At 43.5% G+C, this 23,538-nt stretch overlaps 1 protein-coding gene across 3 annotated transcripts in view; it reads right to left on the bottom strand.

Annotated features, from left to right (window-relative positions):
• Positions 1 to 23,538, bottom strand: part of IRAG1 (inositol 1,4,5-triphosphate receptor associated 1) — a 178,313-nt gene that overhangs the window by 136,189 nt on the left and 18,586 nt on the right. For 2 of the 3 annotated variants that reach the window (XM_049713589.1, XM_049713588.1), the window contains exons 2-3: positions 14,651 to 14,865; positions 14,231 to 14,288 (exon numbers count right to left, since the gene is read on the bottom strand). The gene's annotated coding sequence lies outside the window, so the exon portion shown is untranslated. The remainder of the gene's footprint in view (positions 1 to 14,230; positions 14,289 to 14,650; positions 14,866 to 23,538) is intronic. The other variant, XM_033404521.2, reaches the window with a different exon arrangement.

Raw genomic sequence — 23,538 nt, 5'->3', positions numbered from 1 at the left:
CCCTAAAGGTCAAGATTGCTCTGCAGTGTCCTGGATTCCACACCCCTCCCTCATCTGCCAAGGATGGTCACCTCCCCTCCTCAAGTCCATCTCTGGCTGCAACTCTCTGCCACCATTCCCACACTGGGAGCGTCCAGCTCTGCTAGAAAAGAGGCAAGAGGGGCAGAGCCCAAAGCACACCCTGCAGCAAATGTACAGCAAGGAGAAGGCTAACTTGTCCTAATTCACAAGGAGAGGTTCCCATTTCTAGAAACAAACCTATCCAGCGAAGAACAACTCAGGAATTTTAAAACACTGAAAATACTCCAAGTGCCAGAGTCTTTCTGTGGCAGGCCCAGACCGTTCAAGGCCTTAAGCAGCCCCACACTTGGCATTTGGAGAGTCAGCAATTATCATTTCATCCGAACAAATGGCATGCTAAAGTTTACCCTTAGAAGGGTGACCATATGCTTTGAACCAAAACTAGGAAAACACTCAGTGAGAGATTTCTTTTCTGATTTGTGAATGTATTTAAAAGAAAAGTCTCCTGATAACCTAAAAATCCTATTGCATTTGGTTTTGCATTCAACGAAATCCCTTGTATAAATAAAAATACAATTCTATGAAATTGGTATTGTATATCCTCTCCTAATTACTCCATCAAGGCAGGCTTACATCTGGAAGTCTTCTCCTAAAGTAGTGTTTCTCAACATGTGATCACCTTCTGTGCATGCTTTAAATTGATGTTCCTGGATTCTACCCCAGATTGGAGGTGGTAGTGCAGGGAAATCTGTCATTTCTAACAAGGTTTCTAAGAAATTCCCACTGAAATTTGAGAACCACTGCCTTAAATAATGAAAGCCCCCCCCTCCCAAAAAAAGACTAATGAGTTCATGTGAAATAGAAGTTTTGGAATCCCCCAAATGCCTATAACTTCTCTCAAAAACCAGTCCCTGCCATTACTTGTAAAAGATTGCTGGTATGTGGCCAAGATGGTGGAGTAGGAAGAGCCTGATCCCACCTCCTCCCAAAGGCACACCACAATCACAACTACTTACAGAAGGGAACTCACACAACTCAACATCAAACAAACAAAAAACCCAATTAAAAAATGGGCAGAAGAGAGAGATTGGTTCAAGATGGCGGAGTAGAAGGACATGCGCTCACTCCCTCTTGCGAGAGCACCAGAATCACAACTAACTGCTGAGCAATCATTGACAGGAAGACACTGGAACTCACCAAAAAAGAGACCCCACATCCAAAGACAAAGGAGAAGCTGCAGTGAGTTGGTAAGAGGAGCGCAATCAAAATAAAATCAAATCCCGTAACCACTGGGTGGGTGACTCGCAAACTGGAGAACAATTATACCTCAGAAGTCCACCCACTGGAGTGAAGGTTCTGAGCCCCATGTCAGGCCTCCCAAGCTGGGGGTCCGGCAATGGGAGAAGGAATTCCCAAAGAATCAGACTTCAAAGGCTAGTGGGATTTGATTGCAGGACTTCAACAGGACTGGGGGAAACAGAGTCTCCACGCTTGGAGGGTACACACAAAGTAGTGTGCACATCAGCACCTGGAGGCAAGGAGCAGTGACCCATAAGAGACCAAACCAGACCTACCTGCTAGTGTTGGAGGGTCTTCAGCAGAGGCAGGAGGTGGCTGTGGCTCACTGCGGGGACAAGAAACCTGGCAGGAGAAGTTCTGGGAAGTACTCCTTGGCATGAGCCCTCCTGGAGTCCGCTATTAGCCCCACCAAAGAGCCTGTAGCCTCCAGTGCTGGGTCGCCTCAGGCCAAAAAACCAACAGGGAGGAAACTAAGCCCCACCATCAGCAGACAGGCGAATTAAAGTTTTACTGAGCTCTGCCCACCAGAGAAACAGCCAGCTCTACCCACCAACAGGCCCTCCCATCAGGAAGCTTGCACAAGCCTTTGGATAGACTCATCCACCAGAGGGCAGACAGCAGAAGCAAGAAGAACTATAATCCTGCAGCCTGTGGAACAAAAACCACATTCACAGAAAGATAGACAAAATGAAAAGGCAGGGGACTATGTACCAGATGAAGGAACAAGATAAACCCCCAGAAAAACAACTAAAGGAAGTGGAGATAGGCAACCTTCCAGAAAAGAATTCAGAATAATGATAATGAAGATGATTCAGGACCTCGGAAAAAGAATGGAGGCAAAGATTGAGAAGATGCAAGAAATGTTTAACAAAGACCTGGAAGAATTAAAGAACAAACACCTAGAAGAATTAAAGAACAGAGATGAACAATACAATAACTGAAATGAAAAATACACTAGAAGGAATCAATAGCAGAATAACTGAGGTGGAAAAACGGATAAGTGACCTGGAAGACAGAATGGTGGAATTCACTACCACAGAACAGAATAAAGAAAAAAGAATGAAAAGAAATGAAGACAGCTTAAGAGACCTCTGGGACAACATTAAATGCACCAACATTTGCATCGTAGGGATACCAGAAGGACAAGAGAGAGAGAAAGGACTCGATAAAATATTTGAAGAGATTATAGTCAAAAACTTCCCTAACATGGGAAAGGAAATAGCCACCCAAGTCCAGGAAGCTCAGAGAGTCCCAGGCAGGATAAACCCAAGGAGAAACACGCTAAGACACATAGTAATCAAACTAACAAAAATTAAAGACAAAGAAAAATTATTAAAAGCAACAAGGGAAAAACGACAAACAATATACAGGGGAACTCCCATAAGGTTAACAGCTGATTTCTCAGCAGAAACTCTACAAGCCAGAAGGGAGTGGCATGATATATTTAAAGTGATGAAAGGGAAGAAACTACAACCAAGATTACTCTACCTAGCAAAGATCTCATTCAGATTTAACAGAAATCCAAAGCTTTACAGAGAAGCAAAAGCTAAGAGAATTCAGCACCAACAAACCAGCTCTACAACAAATGCTGAAGGAACTTCTCTAGGTGGGAAACACAAGAGGAGAAAAGGACCTACAAAAACAAACCCATAACAATTAAGAAAATGGTTATAGGAACATACATGTTGATAATTACCTTAAATGTGAATGGATTAAATGCTCTAACCAAAAGACACAGGCTCGCTGAATTGATAAAAAAAACAAGACCCATATATATGCTGTCTACAAGAGACCCACTTCAGACCTAGGGACACATACAGACTGAAAGTGAGAGGATAGAAAAAGATATTCCATGCAAATGGAAATCAAAAGAAAGCTGGAGTAGCAATACTCATATCAGATAAAATCGACTTTAAAATAAAGAATGTTACAAGAGACAAGGAAGGACACTACATAATAATCAAGGGATCAATCCAAGAAGATGATATAACTATGGTAAATATTTATGCACCCAACATAGGAGCACCTCAATACATAAGGCTAAATGCTAACAGCTATAAAAGAGGAAATCAACAGTAACACAATAATAGTGGGGAACTTTAACACCTCAGTTACACCAATGGACAAATCATGCAGAGAGAAAATTAATAAGGAAACACAAGCTTTAAAAGACACAATAGACCAGATAGATTTAATTGATATTTATAGAACATTCCATCCAAAAACAGAAGATTACACTTTCTTCTCAAGTGCACATGGAACATTCTCCAGGATAGATCACATCTTGGGTCACAAATCAAGCCTCAGTAAATTTAGGAAAATTGAAATCATATCCAGTATCTTTTCCAACCACAACGCTGTGAGATTAGAAATCAATACAGGGAAAAAACCGTAAAAAACACAAAAACATGGAGGCTTAACAATATACTACTAAATAACCAAGAGATCACTGAAGAAATCAAAGAGGAAATCAAAACTTACCTAGAGACAAATGACAATGAAACCACGATGATCCAAAACCTATGGGATGCAGCAAAAGCAGTTCTAACAGGGAAGTTTATAGCAATAAAATCCTAGCTCAAGAAACAAGAAAAATCTCAAATAAATAGTCTAACTTTACTCCTAAAGGAACTAGAAAAAGAAGAACAAATAAAACCCCAAAGTTAGAAGGAAAGAAATCATAAAGATCAGAGCAGAAATAAATGAAATAGAAACAAAGAAAACAATAGCAAAGATCAATGAAACTAAAAGCTGGTTCTTTGAGAAGATAAACAAAATTGATAAACCTTAGCCAGACTCATCAAGAAAAAGAGGGAGAGGACTCAAATCAATAAAATTAGAAATGAAAAAGGAGAAGTTACAACAGACACTGCTGAAATACAAAGCATCCTAAGAGACTACTACAAGCAACTCTATGCCAATAAAATGGACAACCTGGAAGAAATGGACAAATTCTTAGAAAGGTATAACCTTCCAAGACTGAACCAGAAAGAAACAGAAAATATGGACAGACCAATCACAAGTAAGGAAATTGAAACTGTGATTTAAAATCTTCCAACAAACAAAAGCCCAGGACCAGATGGCTTCACAGGTGAATTCTATCAAACATTTAGAGAAGAGCTAATACCCATTCTTCTCAAACTCTTCCAAAAAATAGCAGAGGGAGGAACACTCCCAAACTCATTCCATGAGGCCACCATCACCCTGATACCAAAACCAGACAAAGATACAACAAAAAAAGAAAATTACAGACCAATATCACTGATGAATATAGATGCAAAAATCCTCAACAAAATACTAGCAAACAGAATCCAACAACACATTAAAAGGATCATACGCCATGATCAAGTGAGATTTATCCCAGGGATGCAAGTATTCTTCAATATACGCAAATCAATCAACGTGATACACCATATTAACAAATTGAAGAATAAAAACCATATGATCATCTCAATGGATACAGAAAAAGCTTTTGACAAAATTCAACACCCATTTATGATAAAAACCCTCCAGAAAGTGGGCATAGAGGGAACTTACCTCAACATAATAAAGGCCATATATGACAAATCCACAGCCAACATCATTCTCAATGGTGAAAAACTGAAACCATTTCCTCTAAGATCAGGAACAAGACAAGGTTGTCCACCCTCACCACTATTATTCAACATAGTCTTGGAAGTCCTAGCCACTGTAATCAGAGAAGGAAAAGAAATAAAAGGAATACAAATTGGAGAACAAGAAGTAAAACTGTCACTGTTTGCAGATGACATGATACTATAGATAGAGAATCCTAAAGAGGTCACCAGGAAACTACTAGAGCTAATCATTGAATTGGGCAAAGTTGCAGGACACAAAATTAATGCACAGAAATCTCTTGCATTCTCATACATTAACAATGAACGATAAGAAAGATAAATTAAGGAAATAATCCTATTCACCTTTGCCACAAAAAAAAAATATCTAGGAATAAACTTACTTAAGGAGGTAAACGGCCTGTACTCAGAAAACTATAAGACACTGATGAAAGAAATCAAAGATGACACAAACAGGGGCTTCCCTGGTGGCACAGTGGTTGAGAGTCCGCCTGCTGATGCAGGGGACACGGGTTCGTGCCCCAGTCCAGGAAGATCCCACATGCCGCAGAGCGGCTAGGCCCATGAGCCATGGCCGCTGAGCCTGTGCGTCCAGAGCCCGTGCTCCGCAACAGGAGAGGCCACAACAGTGAGAGGCCCACGTACCACAAAAAAAAAAAAAAAAAAAAGATGACACAAACAGATGGAGAGATATACCATGGTCTTAGATTGGAAGAATCAGTATTGTGATAATGACTATACTACCCAAAGCAATCCACAGATTCAATGCAATCCCTATCAAATTACCAAAGGCTTTTATTACAGAACTAAAACAAAAAATCTTAATATTTATATGGAGACACAAAAGGCCCTGAATAGCCAAAGCAATCTTGAGGGAAAAAATGGAGCTGGAGGAATCAGACTCCCTGACTTCAGACTATACTACAAAGCTACACTAATCAAGACAATATGGTACTGGCACAAAAACAGAAATAGAGATCAATGGAACTGGATAAAAAGCCCAGACATAAACCTATGCATCTATGGTCAACTAATCTATGACAAAGGATGCAAGAATATACAATGGAGAAAAGACAGTCTATTCAATAAGTGGTGCTGGGAAAACTGGACAGCTACATGTAAAAGAATGAAATTAGAACAGTCCCTAACACCATACACAAAAATAAACTCAAAATGGATTAAAGACTTAAATGTAAGACCAGACACTATAAGACTCTTAGAGGAAAACAGAGGAAGAACACACTTTGACATAAATCACAGCAAGATCTTTTTTGACCCACCTCCTAGAGTAATGGAAATAAAAAGTAATAATAAACAAATGGGACCTAATGAATCTTCAAAGCCTTTGCATAGTGAAGGAAACTATAAACAAGACAAAAAGACAACCCTCAGAATGGGAGAAAATATTTGCAAACGAATCAACAGACAAAGGATTAATCTCCAAAATATATAAACAGCTCATGCAGCTCGATATTAAAAAACAAGGGCTTCCCTGGTGGCGCAGTGGTTGACAGTCCGCCTGCCGATGCAGGGGACACGGGTTCGTGCCCCGGTCCGGGAAGATCCCACATGCCGCGGAGCAGCTGGGCCCATGATCCATGGCCTCTGAGCCTGCGCGTCCAGAGCCTGTGCTCCGCAACGGGAGAGGCCACAACAGTGAGAGGCCTGCATACCGCAAAAACAAACAAACAAACAAACGAGACATACAGATGGCCAAGAGGCACATGAAATGCTGCTCAACATCACTAATTATTAGAGAAATGCAAATCAAAACTACAATGAGGGGACTTCCCTGGTGGCACAGTGGTTAAGAGTCTGCCTGCCAATGCAGGGGACATGGGTTCGAGCCCTGGTCCAGGAAGATCCCACATGCAGCAGAGCAACTAAGCCCGTGAGCCACAACTACTGAAGCCGGTGCGCCTATAGCCCATGCTCTGCAACAAGAGAAGCCACCGCAATGAGAAGCCCATGCACTGCAATGAAGAGTAGCCCCTGCTCGCCGCAACTAGAAAAAGCCCGCACGCAGCAACAAAGACCCCACGCAGCCAAAAATAAATTAATTAATTAATTAAATTTTAAAAAATATCTACAATGAGGTATCACCTCACACTGGTTAGAGTGGGCATCATCAGAAAATCTACAAACAACAGATGCTGGAGAGGGTGTGGAGAAAAGGGAACCCTCTTGCACTGTTGATGGGAATGTAAATTGATACAGCCACTATGGAGAACAGTATGGAGGTTCCTTAAAAAACTAAAAATAGAACTACCATACGACCCAGCAATCCCACTACTAGGCATATACCCTGAGTAAACCATAATTCAAAAAGAGTCATGTACCACAATGTTCACTGCAGCACTATTTACAATAGCCAGGACATGGAAACAACCTAAGTGTACATCAACAGATGAATGGATAGAGAAGATGTGGTACTTATATACAATGGAATTACTCAGCCATAAAAAGGACTGAAATTGGGTCATTTGTAGAGACGTGGATGGACCTAGAGTCTGTCATACAGAGTGAAGTAAGTCAGAAAGAGAAAACAAATACCGTATATTAACGCATGTATGTGGAATCTAGAAAAATGGTACAGATGAACCGGTTTGCAAGGCAGAAATAGAGACACAGATGTAGAGAACAAACGTATGGACACCAAGGGGGGAAAGCAGTGTGTGTGGGTGGGGGGGATGAACTGGGAGATTGGGATTGGCATATATGCACTAATATGCATAAAATAGATAACTAATAAGAATTTGCTCTATTAAAAAATTATATTAAATTTTAAAAAAAGAAAGGAAAAAACATATCAAGGAAAGGATACATGAAGAATCCAGTTTGAAGGAAAATATGCCCCAAGAAACAAAAAAGTTTCCCACAAGTGCTTCATGCTTTGGAATAAATGAATGAGAGCCAAAGTCTATAAACTGAGCATTCAAATAGTACACATTGATGGGGTTCAGGACACACTACCCCAAAATATGGCATCTTGGTATACTGTATATTTTAAGAAGAAATTTGAGAAAATGATGGAAGCAAGAAGGTCACTCTGACCTTCCTCTGCCCTTCTCCCTTGAAAGAAGCATTAAAACCCTCAAGTGAGAGGAACATCCTTGTCTCCAAAGACAAAGTGACACCTGGAAGAATCTGAACAAGCAGGCCTTGTTAGATTTCCCCAAGTTTACTATAATTACCTCTTACTTCTTGACCTATCATATTCCTCCACGACTGTGTACTCTTGATCAAACCTAGCATAAAAAGACTCAGGTCTAACTGTCAAAAAAAAACCCCACATTTCAAAAAGACACATGCACCCCAACGTTTATTGCAGCACTATTTACAATAGCCAGGACATGGAAGTAACCTAAATGCCCATAGACGAAAGGATAAAGAAGATGTGGTACATATACACAATGGAATATTACTCAGCCATAAAAAGAAACGAAATTGGGTCATTTGTAGAGATGTGAAGGGACCTAGAGGCTGTCATACAGAGTGAAGTAAGTCAGAAAGAGAAAAACAAATATCGTACATTAACGCATATATGTGGAATCTAGAAAAATGGTACAGATAAACTGGTTTGCAAGGCAGAAATAGAGATGCAAATGTAGAGAACAAATGTATGGACACCAAGGTGGGAAAGCAGGGAGGGGCGGGTGGTGGTGGGATGAACTGAGAGATTGGGATTGACATATATACATTAATATGTATAAAACAGATAACTAATAAGAACCTGCTGTATAAAATTAAAAATAAATAAATAAAAATTTTTTAAATGGGCAGAAGATTTGAATGGATATTTTTCCAAAGAAGACATACAAATGGCCAACAGACATATGAAAAGATGCCCAAAGGGCACAGGACCAGCTGCTATTTTTATATACTTTTTACAACTGAAGCTTGGGTTTTGGAAAACCTGGGAGGCTTTGGGGAAGAAGCTCAGGTTACAGGGATCAGGCCCGAGGATGGAATTCATGACTCTTGGACTCTGGCACCTGAATAAGGACAAACCTGAAAGACAAGGTAGCCCAGACACTTGCTGATCTGACCAAGGGGCCTGAGTATGGAACAGAATGAAGAAAGTGCCCAGTCAAAATGCACAACTAGGCAGGATCCATAACAGAACTGCTGGCTCCAGGCTACTTATCTGGAATTCCAGCTGTTGCCGACTTGGGCTTCCCTGTCCTCAGGTTCACCGCTAGAGATGCATCACCAACTTACTTTAGATCCATGCTGTTGAGGGACAATGAAACAATTGCTGCTTACCCCTTGGTCACTACACATGCCAATCAGAATCCACAGTGTGCACCTGCCATTGGGTCACTTCCTCTAGCACCTGCCCAGCTGGGGGCTTTGGGGAAGAAAGCAGTAATCCTGGCCTCCAGCCCTCCTGCTTATCCTGCTGTAAGTAATCATTCATCCACTCTAACTCCTGACCCACCCAGACGTCTGAGGCCCCACCTCATCTCTCTCCTGGACTACTGCAGCAGCCTCCAGTTTGCCCTCCCTACCCCCAACTCCTACCACACAAATCCACTGCACAGAAAGCTACCCCATCAGTTTTCTTAAGGCGCAGTCAGGATCAGGTGCTCAAGCTGGTCTGAACCTCTTCAGTGTCATCCTCACTGCTTAGAGAATAAAGTCTAAATCCCTCAATGGGACATCAAGATCTTACACAATCCAGGCACAACTTTCCCTCCTCATTTCATTTCCCATTCTAGTCTCACATGGATCCCCACCCTGTGCTTGAGCCATATTTAAATTCTTGTTCTCCTATAATGTTCTGCATGTTCCAACCGTCCTATCTTTTCAGTCTATTCTTTCCCCTCTGAAGCCCTCCTTTGTCTCTGCACTCATTGAAATCCTAGCTATTCTTTACAGCTCATTCTTTTTTTTTTTTAACATCTTTATTGGAGTATGATTGCTTTACAATGGTGTGTTAGTTTCTGCTTTATAACAAAGTGAATCAGCTATACATATACATATATCCCCATATCTCCTCCCTCTTGCGTCTCCCTCCCACCCTCCCTATCCCACCCCTCTAGGTGGTCACAGAGCACTGAGCTGATATCCCTGTGCTATGTGGCTGCTTCCCACTAGCTATCCATTTTACACATGGTAGTACATATAAGTCCATGCCACTCTCTCACTTTGCCCCAGCTTACCCTTCCCCCTCCCTGTGTCCTCAAATCCATTCTGTGTCTTCATTCCTGTCCTGTTCCTAGGTTCCTCATAACCACATATTTTATTTATTTTTTTATTATTATTTTTTAAAATAAATTTATTTCTTTTATGTATTTATTTATGGCTGTGTTGGGTCTTCCTTGCTGCACGTGGGCTTTCTCTAGTTGTGGTGAGCGGGGACTACTCTTTGTTGTGGTGAGCAGGCTTCTAATTGCAGTGGCTTCTCTTGTTGTGGAGCACGGGCCCTAGGCACATGGGCTTCAGGAGTTATAGCACACGGGCTCAGTAGTTGTGGCTCATGGGCTCTAGAGCACAGGCTCAGCAGTTGTAGCACACAGGCTTAGTTGCTTCATGGCATGTGGGATCCTTCCGGACCAGGGCTCGAACCCATGTCCCCTGCACCGGCAGGTGGATTCCTAACCACTGCGCCACCAGGGAAGCCCCATAACCACATATTTTAGATTCCACTTCCTCCATGAAGCCTTCTTAGTTGGAAGTAACTTCTCATTTCTCTCTGCCTCTAAGTACTTGTCATCATCTAAGTAGCCATCCTTGTCACTCTCTGCCTGTGTTTTCAGTTTAACCCTTATTTGAATGAAAACTCTTTGAGGGCAGTGCCATGTATTAAATTGCTAGCATGGTGTGTGTATTCAATAAATATTTGCTGAAGCTGAACTTATCTAGAGGATGAAATTAGACAGGGAGTTCTGGGGCAGTTAATAGAAGAAAGAAAGAATAGAGATCCTGGCCCTGTGTCCTCACAAAGCCAGCACGCCCTCAAGAATGAGGCTGGGGAGGAAGTCGCAGTGCCCCTAGGCGTGCCACATCCCAAGGGCTCACTACTGTCTCCAGCCACATAAATCCTGCCGCAGTGTTCAGAGACAGAGCCTTGACCTGGTGAGAAGCAGACACAACAACTGTCCGAACCCAGGTCACCTGGGTGTTAAGATGCTGAGACGTTAATGCCAGAAGCATGCAGCCCAGACTCAAGCACCCACATTCGTGTGTCCTTCTCAGGGCATAATATGGCTCTCTTGGAGGAGGGGCAGGGAGAGCCAGCTATGACATTACATTGCACTCCCGTGAACAGCATCAAGATGGCTTGAGGTGTGCAGAAGTGATAGAGGTCATGAAAAGGCTTCTGTTTCGCTCTGCACAAGCCCTGACGTCTTTGGCTTTCAGCTTCCCCACTTCCTCTGGTCTGGCATAAAGAAGGCCCAGTTGTCAGCTCTGGGCACTGCTTGCACTCCTGCCCTCCCATAGGAACCCAGGTTTCCTACAGAACAGAGGGAGTCGTGAGCTGTCATCCCCTGAACTTCTCAGGGAACGAATTCCCGGAGATGTGGGAATTTGCCATGAGGCAGGAAGCTTCTTCCTAGTGACTTGGGTTGGAGGTAGGAGGAAAAGGAGGTGAACAGAGGATCTGGCCTTGGCCCTAGCCCTAGGGTTCCAGCATGCACAGCAGGCTCGGGGATAGCCTGTGTGACAATTGGGAGTCCACCACCCGACCACCACTGCCACCGCTGCTCAGGGAAAAGGGAAAAATAAAAACCTCTGTAAGATGAGCTCCTACACACAAACCTGGAGGCTTATGGGGCCCCACAAACCTGCCACTACCAGTGAGTGACTGATACAATAGGTATCTCGGTAGAACGCAGTTCACTTAGAAGGTTGAATGGTTACCATTGAATTCCACTAAAATCCCATCAGTTATCAGAGCTTTATAAGAGCTCCTGACAAATAATGATAATTTACTGTTATGGGTTGAAGTCCTAACCCCCAGTACCTCATAATGTGACCATATTAGAAATAGGATCGTTGCAGATGTAATTAGTTAAGATGAGGTCACTAGGGTGGGCCAGATTCAATGACTGGTGTCTTATAATGAGGGAAATATGGACAGATACACACACACACACACACACACACACACACACACACAGGAGAGCACCATGTGAACAGGCACAGAAGATGGCCATCTACAACCAAGGAGAGAGGCCTGGAATAGATTCTTGCCAAACAGCACTCAGTAGGAACCAACACTGCAGACATCTTGATTCACACTTCTAGCCTCCAGATCTGTGAGACAACATATTTCTGTTGTTTAATCCACTCAGTTCATGGTACTTTGTTATGACATTCCTAACAAATGAACACTCTTACCATTGAAAACTTCTCACTATAAGTCATGATCACTTATTTCAGTTAGCCCTAAAACAACCCAATGAGTCAGGTACTTTTATTTATCCTCATTTTTCCAAACGAGGGCTCTGAGGCTATGAAAGGTTAAGAAATTTGCCCAAAGTATTAAGTTGTGGAGCCAAGATTTGAACTCTGCTGCCTGACTCTGAAATCCGTGTTCTTTTCTGCACCACCCACCACTGCCTCAGAAAGAAGGGAAGTCCTGATGAATAATTCTGTCGTGGGAACCAGGCCCATGTGAGCTCTGCCTGGTAGTCGTGCTCCCCATGTGGACACATTCAATTCATTGTTGTCAACACAATGGGCTTCCTGACATGCCACCGGGGTAGACAACACCTGGCAGCTCCCAGATGGCCACACAGGAGCCAGGGTGGATGACAGGCCAGCAAGGGCCAACAGGTGAGGCCCAGCTGACAGGATTTGGCAAGAGGGTGAGGCCAGTATTCATGGACCTGACAGGTTCAGTCATGGTTCTACAGGGTGGGTGGCACTGGGCACTAAGAGAAGCCAATGAGAATTCTGTGAAGGCAGGAAACAGATGGGCAGTTATTAGGAATTGAGCCTATAAAGGAATAAGGACAAGACAGGGGCAGAAATGCAGGATCTGGGACCCACGGAGACCAAAGAGGCTGAAATTCAAGGCCAGAAGGTGGAGAGAGACTACAGGAGCCCCTCAAGGAAGATGCCGTCCAAGGTCAGAAGTAACTGGTCTCTGAGGATGATGCCCGTAGGTTTGACTTTGGTGAGAACAAGGTAGAGTTGAGAAGAGGCTTCTTGTCTAACTACTGGAGAAATAACTTATCTTGTGCAAATGAAGCAAATGGGGGAAATCCCGTGTAAGGCAGTTGCCCCAACTGCAGGCTTAGAGCCATCCTGGCTTTCATTTGGGGTTTCTCCACCCTACTCTGCCTGGTTCAAGTCCAAGGGTCATGAAAGGCCTTTAACAGCTCTGGACAGAACACGCCTTCCTCGTTTCTCTCCTGATTCTGAGTCCTGACTTCCTACGAGATAGGGTCCTAACACTCCCAGCAGATGTGCCCCAGCCACTTCCCAAGTGTTTCCTAGCCACTATCAGCAAGCCACCATCGCTTCCCTGAGTGTCTGGGGTCTCAGATATGAGCTTATGGGCTTCGCCAGTTGGGACCAAGGCCAGCCTTCAGGAAGTTGGTGACAGGGGACTTGCTTCCCTTCTGAGCTCTATTTACCCATCTTCACACCATTGCAGGACTTCCTCACCCTACCTTCTGTGGGACATGGATAAGCATTTTTAATGTCATTATTTGTATATTCTAATCTAATGTACATTTTGAAAAGGTAAAATTTTATAAGTAGCAGCATAATTCTTACAGCGCTTTGGGATAAGTTTAACAAACGATGTCACAAGAACTGTAGAGAAATTCTGCTTTTTGACCCAGTAATAGCACCCTTGCAATGTCATTCTAAGGAAACATTCAAGAGATGAGGAATATACTCATTCATGAATTTAGTAAGCTTGCTAAAGATGTGAGGGCATGTGGGGGATCACTATGCAGGGCACTCTATTCCATCTTGCCAGCAACCTCTGACTTCCTGCATTCCCCTCACCCCTTTTCATTTGTCCACCCAGATGACCTCTGAGGCTCCAAATCCCGCCCCCCCCATTCTAAAGAGCAACTCAGCTCTCCATAACACCTTCCCCAACACTCCCCCACCCAAACCCCCCCAAATGCTCCATTCAACACTCTCACTCCCCACTCCAGAGAAGGCAGTGAAAAGTGGTTATTCTTAGCATAGTTTTCCTCTTCCTCTCACATATACTATGGAAATTAGAAAGCTATTAGAAAAGAGAGAGGGTTAGCTCTGTATGTGCTGACATGAACAAAAGATGTTGATGATTTATCATCAAATGAAACAAACAGACAAGTTGCAGGGCCATATATACAGTGTGATACCTTTGTATCCATGAGGTCTGGCAGGCTCTGTGTCAATCTGTTAGCTGTAGTTTCTTTCCTGTGGGGAGGAAATGGGATTGAGGTTATAATGGAGAGCATTCACTTTCTTACTCCATATAAATATATTATTTGAACTTTGTTTATTTTACAATGAAAATGTATTGATTGTGCAAGTAAGAAAGAAAAGAAGATGCAGGATTTCAGCATGGGGAAAGCAGGCCAAGGATTGCCAAGGCCCTGCCCTCTTGGAGAAGCAAATTTTTACCCTCAGCTAGTTTGCTCATTTTTCCCCAACTGCCTCAGGAAGCTGAGAGAGAGTGGGCTCTCCTGTTGGAGGCATTGCTCAGAAAGCCAGGCTTAATGCTCTTCTATTACTGCTGGCTAACAACCCTTCTCCCTCAGCCTTTCCAGACCACTCACCCACACGCAGTGCACCAGGGCTGTATGGGGCCCGGAAGACCACTCCTTGATAGGTTCTCCTTCCTCTGGTGAGAGCCATGCCAAAAAACCTGGGGTTCACCAGGACCACAAGCTCCTCTTCGACAAAGAGAGGTGAGGGGATTCTGAGTTGTTGATATCTCTTCTCACCTTTCTCAGCAGGATTAATCAGGCTTGGCCAAAACCAACCAGTAACACTGAATGAAAACAGAGAAGACAGAGAGCCTCAGTTCTATCTTGTCCACTGTGCCTCAGCTCATAGGAAACAAAGGTAAGTCAACAAGCTGTGGTTTGTAACCACTTTAATGGATCAGGGGAAGTAAGAGCCTTGAATGTCCTCCCAGGTTAGATGGAAGTTTTCCTCCTGGGAGAAGAAAATTCCTGGCAAGTTAGTGCTGGTTGTTGGCAGGCCACCTCAGGTCCTTGCCTTGTGGCCCTCTCCATAGGGCTGCCTGAGTGTCCTCACAACATGGCAGCTGGATTCCCCAAGAGCTGGTGATCCAGGGGTGATCAGGCCACATCTTTTATGACCTAGACTCAGAAGTCACACATCATTTCTGCCACATTCTATTCATTAGAAACAAATTAGTAAGCCTAGCCCAGACTTAAGAGGAGGGGAATGAGGCTCCACTTTTTGAAGCAAGAAGAAAGAATTTGTGGGCATATTCTAAAACCACCACAGTCATTACCTATCAGCCCTTGTATAGCTTCAAGAGACACAAAAATGAGTCACACAAAATCCCTGCTGTCAACCGCAAATCAATCAATGTGATACACCACATTAACAAATTGAAGAACAAAAACCATATGATCATTGCAATAGATTCAGAAAAGCTTTTGACAAAATGCAATATCCAGTTATGATAAAAACTCTCCACAAAGTGGGTATAGACAGAACATACCTCAACATAACAAAGGTCACATATGATAAGCCCACAGTTAACATCATATTCAATGGTGAAAAGCTGAAAGCATTTCCACTAAGATCAGGAACCAGACAAGGATGCCCAGTCTCGCCACTTTTTTTTTTTTAATAAATCTATTTATTTATTTTTGGCTGTGTTTGGTCTTCATTTCTGTGCGAGGGCCTTCTCTAGTTGCAGCGAGCGGGGGCCACTCTTCATCACGGTGTGCAGGCCTCTCACCGTCGCGGGCTCTGTTGTTGCAGAGCACAGGCTCCAGAGGCACAGGCTCAGTAGTTGTGGCTCACGGGCCTAGATGCTCCACGGCATGTGGGACCCTCCCAGACCAGGGCTCAAACCCGTGTCCCCTGCATTGGCAGGCAGACTCTCAACCACTACGCTACCACGGAAGCCCTCGCCACTTTTATTCAACAAAGTATTGGAAGTCCTAGCCACAGCAATCAGACAAGAAAAAGAAATTTAAAAATCCAAATTGGAAAGGAAGAAGTAAAAGTGTCATTGTTTGCAGATGACATGATACTATACTTAGAAAATCCTAAAGATGACACAAAAAAACTACTAGAGCTCATCAATGAATTCAGTAAGCTGGAGGATATAAAATTAGTGTACAGAAATCTGCCACAATGAACTATCAGAAGGAGAAATTAAGGAAACAATTCCATTTACAATTGCATTAAAAAGAATTAAATACCTAGGAATAGATCTAACAAAGGAGGTAAAAGACCTGTACTCAGAAAACTATAAGACACTGATGAAAGAAACTGAAGACTAACAAAAACAGATAGAGAGATATACTGTGTTCATGGACTGACAGAATTAATAGTGTTAAAATGACCATACTACCCTAGGCAATCTACAGATTCAATGCAATACCTATCAAAATACCAATGGCATTTTTCACAGAACTAGAATAAATAACTTTAAAATTTGTATGAAAACACAAAAGAGCGAGAGCAGCCAAAACAATCTCGAGAAAGAAGAACAGAGCTGGAGATATCCCTCCAGCTCAACACTGCTAATCATCAGGGAAATGCAACTCAAAACCACAGTGAGATATCACCTCACACCTGTCAGAATGGCCATCAGCAAAAAGATCACAAATAACAAATGTTGGCCAGGATGTGGTGAAAAGGGACCCCTTGTACACTGTTGGTGGGGATGTAAATTGGTACAGCCACTGTGCAAAACAGTATGGAGGTATGGAGGTTCCTCAGAAAACTAAAAATAGAACTACCGTATCATCCAGCAATTCTACTCCTGGGTATATCTCTGAAGAAAACGAAAACACTAATTCGAAAAGATGCATGCCCCCAATGTTCATAGCAGCATTATCTACAGCAGCCAAGATATGGAAGCAACCTAAGTGCCCATCAACAGATGACTGGATAGAGAAGATGTGGTATAAATATACATACAATGGAATATTATGCAGCCATAACAAAGAATAAAATTTTGACATTTGCCACAACATGGGTGGACCTGGAGTCTATGCTAAGTGAAATAAGTCACACAGAGAGAGACAAATACTCTATTTTCTCTCTTATACATGGAATCTAGAAAATAAAATGAATATAACAAAACAGAAGCTGAGGGCTTCCCTGGTGGCGCAGTGGTTGAGAGTCCGCCTGCCGATGCAGGGGACACGGGTTCATGCCCTGGTCCAGGAGGATCCCACATGCCCTGGAGCGGCTGGGCCCATGAGCCATGGCCACTGAGCCTGCACGTCCGGAGCCTGTGCTCCGCAACGGGAGAGGCCACAATAGTGAGAGGCCCACGTACTGTGAAAAAAAAAAGCTTTACACAAAAATTTATAAAAAAAAACCAGAAGCTGACTCACAGATCTAGAGAACAAACTAGTGATTACAAATGCGGAGAGGGGAGGGAGGGGCAAGACAGGGGTAGTGGATTAAGAGGTACAAACCACTCTGTATAAAATAAATGTTACAAGGATATATTGTACAGCACAAGTAATATAGCCAATATTTTACAATAACTTTAAATGGAGTATAATCTATAAAAATTTTGAATCACTATGTTGTACATCTGAAACTAATATAAGATTGTAAATCAACTATACCACAATTTAAAAAAAAAATTCTCTGCCCTCAAAAAACTTTTCGGCTTGACTTCCCTGGTGGTCCAGTGGGTAAGACTCCGTGCTCCCAATGCAGGGGGCCCGGGTTCGATCCCTAGCTGGGGAACTAGATCCCAAATGCATGCTGCAACTAAAGATCCCGCGTGCCACAACAAAGATCCAGAGAAGCAAAAATAAATAAATATTTTTGAAAAAAAAAGAAAGAAAGAAAAACCTTTTGGCTTAACAAAGGATACTGACAAGTCATACTGGATTATATAAACTGTGGGAACACAGAGGACAAAGTTTTCTCCTGGGGGAGGGAGGACAGTGGGAGAGGAGTCTCTGAAAGGAGGTAGAATCTGATGTGGGCCTTGAAGTGTGAGTAGGAATGTGTTAGATCAGGTGAACTGATGCTCAGCCCCCATTCCAACCTCCTTCTGGTGTTCCCTGCTCTGCAGGAGCTGCTAAGATAAAACTACATTTCCCAGACTTCTGTGCAGGTGACGCTCTGGAAAGGATTTAGGTTCCACTCTGTAAAACACACAAAAGCAAGATTTGGAGGGCAGGAATCAGGTGTGAGCCAAGCTCCCATCCCTTCTGCTATTTCTGCTGACGAGTCTGCCGTGGAGGTGTTTGCTTTTCCTACGGCACAGGTGGCAGCAGCCCCAGACACTGGCTCACGGGGATATCCTTTTGCTGTTGAGACTGTGGCTAGTGTGGCATAGTTCTGGAGTGGCAGCTATGTGCTTCCTGAGGGTAGAAAATGCTCAGGCCTTCCAGAACCTCTTCTAGAGTTGGAGTGGAAGGGCTCAGAGCACAGGGACAGCTTGCCTCAAACTCTCCCTCCTATGTCTACTCCTCCTGGCCCCCTTGACTTCAACTCTTTCATATCCTTAAATGAGTGAGAGGCCACCCCTTTGCAAGGACTCAGAGGTGATCTTACTTTGGCAAGTGGCAGGATCTTGGAGCCTTAACTACAACTGGGAGTGAAGCCATTTCATTTTAACAACCAGTCGCTCCAAGTTAAAAACCATAAAATGCCAACAGAAACTTAAGCTGGCCCTCTACAGTCTTTCACTGTCTCCCTCACTGAACCCATCCACACATGCAAAGTTGTCAGCCAAATGGAAGTGTCGCTGGATTCATTTAAGGGATAAATGTGGGATCTTTAGAAAGTCTATAAGCCCAGCAGATGTCAGGAAGCCAGCAACTGATGTTTGCCTGTGGTTTCTGGGCTGTGTACCTGGGATGTGCAGGTTAGAACAGAGCTCACCTCCCCCCAGTCCTGGGCTGCAGAGACACTGACTTGTGATGGGGTTTTTATTGCTCTTGTTTTCAATCATTAATGTACCAACATCATGTGCCAGCTTCCACAGGGCTCTCATTCTCCAGCAGGCTCCCCATCCCTGCGCCCACCTACACATACACATACACAGTGCTTCAGACACTTGGGAGACTGACCTTCCCGCATTCATTTGATAAATATTTATAGCTTAAGAAACAACAGGCTGGAAAGCCCACAACAGCCATCAATCCCACCCACAGTGGGACTTGCCTGGTGTCAGCCTGGCTTGTAAACCTCTCTGAGTGCAGGGCAAGGCGTCCTGAGCAAGAGGCAATAAATACACACTGCTTGGTTGAGCCCCTAATTGACAGAATCTTGAAACCAGAAACCGAGTCTAGGGTTCCTGCGTAGCCCGTGAGCCTTAGATGGGAAACAAGCATGAGGACGAGATGGATTTGACTTCTGAATGATGACTCTTTTTTGAATTGCAGTAAAGAGTCAGTGTCCAGATGTCCCCCCAAAGACCTCCTTATGCAGCTTCTAAACATTTTCTAGATCCTGGACCCCTTTCAGAATGTGATTAAAGTTCTGGGTATTCTCCCCAGAAAAATACACACAGGCACATACATACAACACTGTGCATGTAATAACTTCAGAGACAGGCCTTCCAGAAGCTAAGAGTCTCACAGAGAAGGTAAACAAACAAACAAAAATGCACATGAATATAGAGGACAACATGACGGGCACTCTGAAGGATTGTGGCACTAGAGTATTTTGAGAGTTCATGGGGGAGAGAGGTCAAGTTGTAAGGTAAAGAGTCAAGCACAACAAGAAGGAACCAATCCTGAATGCATTCCCACGTCCTCCAGACGTCCACCGAGGGTTTCTGTACCTTGATGTCCAAGTGAGGAGGCCTGGACTTCTGAATCCCGTGGACCAGAGAGTTCCACGTGCTCTCGAGCATTTCTGCTGGCTCCCTGTGGGGACCTCAGTCTCCTGGCCCTTCTACCTCTTGAAATTCTAGCTTCCTCACACACCACTTCTGTCCCCATATGACATCCCCCAACCCCAACACAAAATTCAGCCACTCCTTTGGCTTCCACGATAGAAAAATTCAATCCCACCAAGCATTTATACATACAGGTTTTACAAAATATGGGAGAATGGGTCCTGGGAAAGGGTCATATTATACAGCACCTGGACTTCTGCCATCACTGAGTCCCTCTGCCTTCTCTCCACACTTTTGTCTCTTTCCCCCTTCTTTTCAGAAGCAACTTAAAGAGTTCCTGAGCCTTAGTGCCCGCTGACACCTAGGTCCGGGGTGAGGGTGGGGTGAGGGTTGGTGGGGAAGGAGAAGAACCCTCTCTCCAAGGACGGATCAAGGCATCCTTCCAAAGCACACACGCAGTGACTTCTCTAAGAGGAATTCAGCAATAAAAGTCTCTCCATCCCATTTGTATTGGTGAGTTGAAGAGAACAAAATCCACTCCAGCTAGATCAGGCAAGAAGGGATTTATGACAGGATATTAAGTGTCTTACAGACGACTAGGAGAAATGTAGAAAAGACTTTAGGTTGAGCTTTCAGAAAAGCCTCCCAAAGAAGATCTGGGCCACCAGGGAAGCTGCTCGCTCCAAAACCACCAGTGCTCCTGCCACAAGGTCACCAGCAAAATGCATGATCCTGGCCTCCCAACATCCATGAGGCTAGAGACAGGACACCGGGATGCCTGCTCACGCCACCAGAGAGAACTCAGTCAGTCCCTCAACTGCAATGCCAGCAGAAAGAGCAGGGGCAGCAGAAGTATGGCCTCTGCCTGGCTTCCACCCAGATCTCTTCTGCCTCATACCTTGAGGTCTGATCATCCATCCAAGGAAAGACATCCGAGAGTCCATTATAGTCAGGATCCACAGGGCCTGCCCAACAGGTGGGGACTCTGATCTGAGCACTCATCCTTGTAATGTGGGTCACACACACTTGTGTGCCCTTCTCCTTGCCCCCAGGCAGAGCCAGGACTGGAATGAGGCAATGGGGCTCCAGGGGCACAAAGTAGAAGGAGGCACTCCCTCTATGGCTCATGCAAGTGCAAGGTCAGCACCTGCAGTGAGTGTCTCCTTAAATATTTGTGCACTTGGTGTCTTGCCTGCCTCATCTTAGTTCCAGCCAGCTCCCAGGGGATACTAACCTGCACTCCTTCCCCAGCCTTGACAATCTGGAAACAGGTCCTGGCTGGACATCATGGTGAGATTTCCTGCCACCTCCAGCTTGATTCCTAGGCCAGATGTCAGAGGGGGCACCAGGCTGTCTGAAAGCCAACATTTCCAGGCTCAGCTTCCCGAATCCAGGAGTCTTCAAGAAACTGATTTATTTTGTACCTCTTAACCCCCACCCTTATCTTGCCCTTCCTACATATAACATAAATAAACTATAATGACATATTGTACAACACAAGGAATATAGCCAACATTTTACAATAACTATAAATGGAATATAACCTTTAAAAAGTGTGAATCAGGGACTTCCCTGGTGGTGCAGTGGTTAAGACTGCAAGCTCCCAATGCAGGGGGCCCAGTTTCGATCCCTGGTCTGGGAACTAGATACCACATGCATGCCGCAACTAAGAAGTCCCCATGCCACAACTAAGAAGTCCACCTGCCACAACTAAGAGTTCGCATGCTGCAACTAAGAAGCCCGCTTGCCACAACGAAGATCCTGTGTGCTGCAACTAAGACCCGGTTCAGCCAAAATAAATTAAATAAATAAATAAATATTTTTAAAAATTGTGAATCACTATGTTGTATACCTGAAACTTACATAATATTGTACATCAACTATACCTCGGGACTTCCCTGGTGGCGCAGTGGTTAAGAATCTGCCTGCCAATGCAGGGGACATAGGTTCGATCCCTGGTCCGGGAACATCCTACCTGCCGCGGAGCAACTAAGCCCATGCGCCACAACTACTGAGCCCATGTGCCACAACTACTGAAACCCAAGCGCCTAGAGCCTGTGCTCCTCAACAACAGAAGCCACCACAATGAGAAGCCCGTGCACCACAACAAAGAATAGCCCCTGCTCACCGCAACTAGAGAAAGCCTGCGTGCAGCAACGAAGACCCAACACAGCCAAAAATACATACATAAATAAATGTATTTTTAAATTTAAAAAAACTAAGTAGAAAATAAACAGCTGTATTTAAATCCCTCTGTGCTGAAGTCTCATGAGGGATGCTGCTCTTTTGTCTTATGGAGTAAGGAGTTCCTTCTCCTTTTTCACACCAATAGGCAATGAAAGAGGTAGAATATAGCTAAGCTCACCCCACTTTCCACCAACTTACTCCCAAAGGGAGAAAAAGGAAGAAAAGCATTGTGGTAAGAATAAATAAATTAGACTATATTAAAATTTAAAACTTCTGTGCATCAAAGGACACAATCAACAGAGTGAAAAAGCAACCCACAGAATGGGAGAAAATATTTATAAATCATATACTATCTAATGAAGAGTTAATAACCAGAATATATAAAGAACCCATACAACTCAATGACAAAAAAATAAACAACTTGATTTTAAAATGGGCAAAGGACTTGCGTAGATATTTATGCAAAGAAGATACATAAATGGCCAACAATCACATGGAAAGAGGCTCAATATCACTAATCATTAGGGAAATGCAAATCAAAACCACAGTGAGACACCACCTCATACCCATTAGGATGGTTACCTTAAAAAAAACAAATAACAAAAAAGCCACCAGAAAATAACACATGTTGGCAAGGATGTAGAGAAATTGGAAGCCTTGTGCACTGCTGGTAGGAAGGTGAAATGCTGCAGCCACTATGGAAAACAATATCATGGTTTCTCAAAAAATTACAAATAGAATTATTGTATGATCCAGCAACTCCATTTCTGAGTATATACACAAAAGAATTGAAAGCAGGGTCTTGAGGAGATATTTATACTGCCATGTTCATAGCAGCATTACTCACAGTAGCCCAAAGGTGGAAGCAACCCAAGTACTCATTGATGGATAAACAAAATATATACATAGAGTGGAATATTATTCAGCCTTTAAAAGGTAGGAAATTCTGAACATGCTGCAACATGGATGAACCTTGAGAACACTAGGCTAAGTGACATATGCCAGTCACAAAAAAACAAATTGTTTGATTCCACTCACCTAATCAAATTCATAAAGACAGGAAGTAGAATGTTGATTCAGGGGCTAGGGGATGGGGAGAATGGAGAATTGAATGGGTATAGAGTTTCAGTTTTGCAAGATGAAAAGAATTCTGGAGATTTTTTTATACAACAATGTGAATGAACTTACCACTACTGAACTGTACACTTAAAAAGTTAAGATGGTAGATTTTATGTCATGTGTATCTTACCACAATTAAAACATTTTTAATTTAAAAAAAAAAGAAAAGCATTGTGCACGAGCTGCCTTTCTCTGCCTTCTCTTTATAACAGTGTTTGAGGATTACCATTTGGATGAGAAGGGGCCTTTAGAATACCTGCCCAAATCTGCAGGAGCGCTATGTGTTTAATATAGTATAACATCTGCCATTGGTGGCGGAGGGGGTGGGGC

This window comes from Orcinus orca, chromosome 8, assembly GCF_937001465.1.
Source record: "Orcinus orca chromosome 8, mOrcOrc1.1, whole genome shotgun sequence".
NCBI classification, from domain to species: domain Eukaryota; kingdom Metazoa; phylum Chordata; class Mammalia; order Artiodactyla; family Delphinidae; genus Orcinus; species Orcinus orca.
Note: the sequence above shows the minus strand (reverse complement) of the source record. Positions and strands in the feature narration are given on the sequence as shown.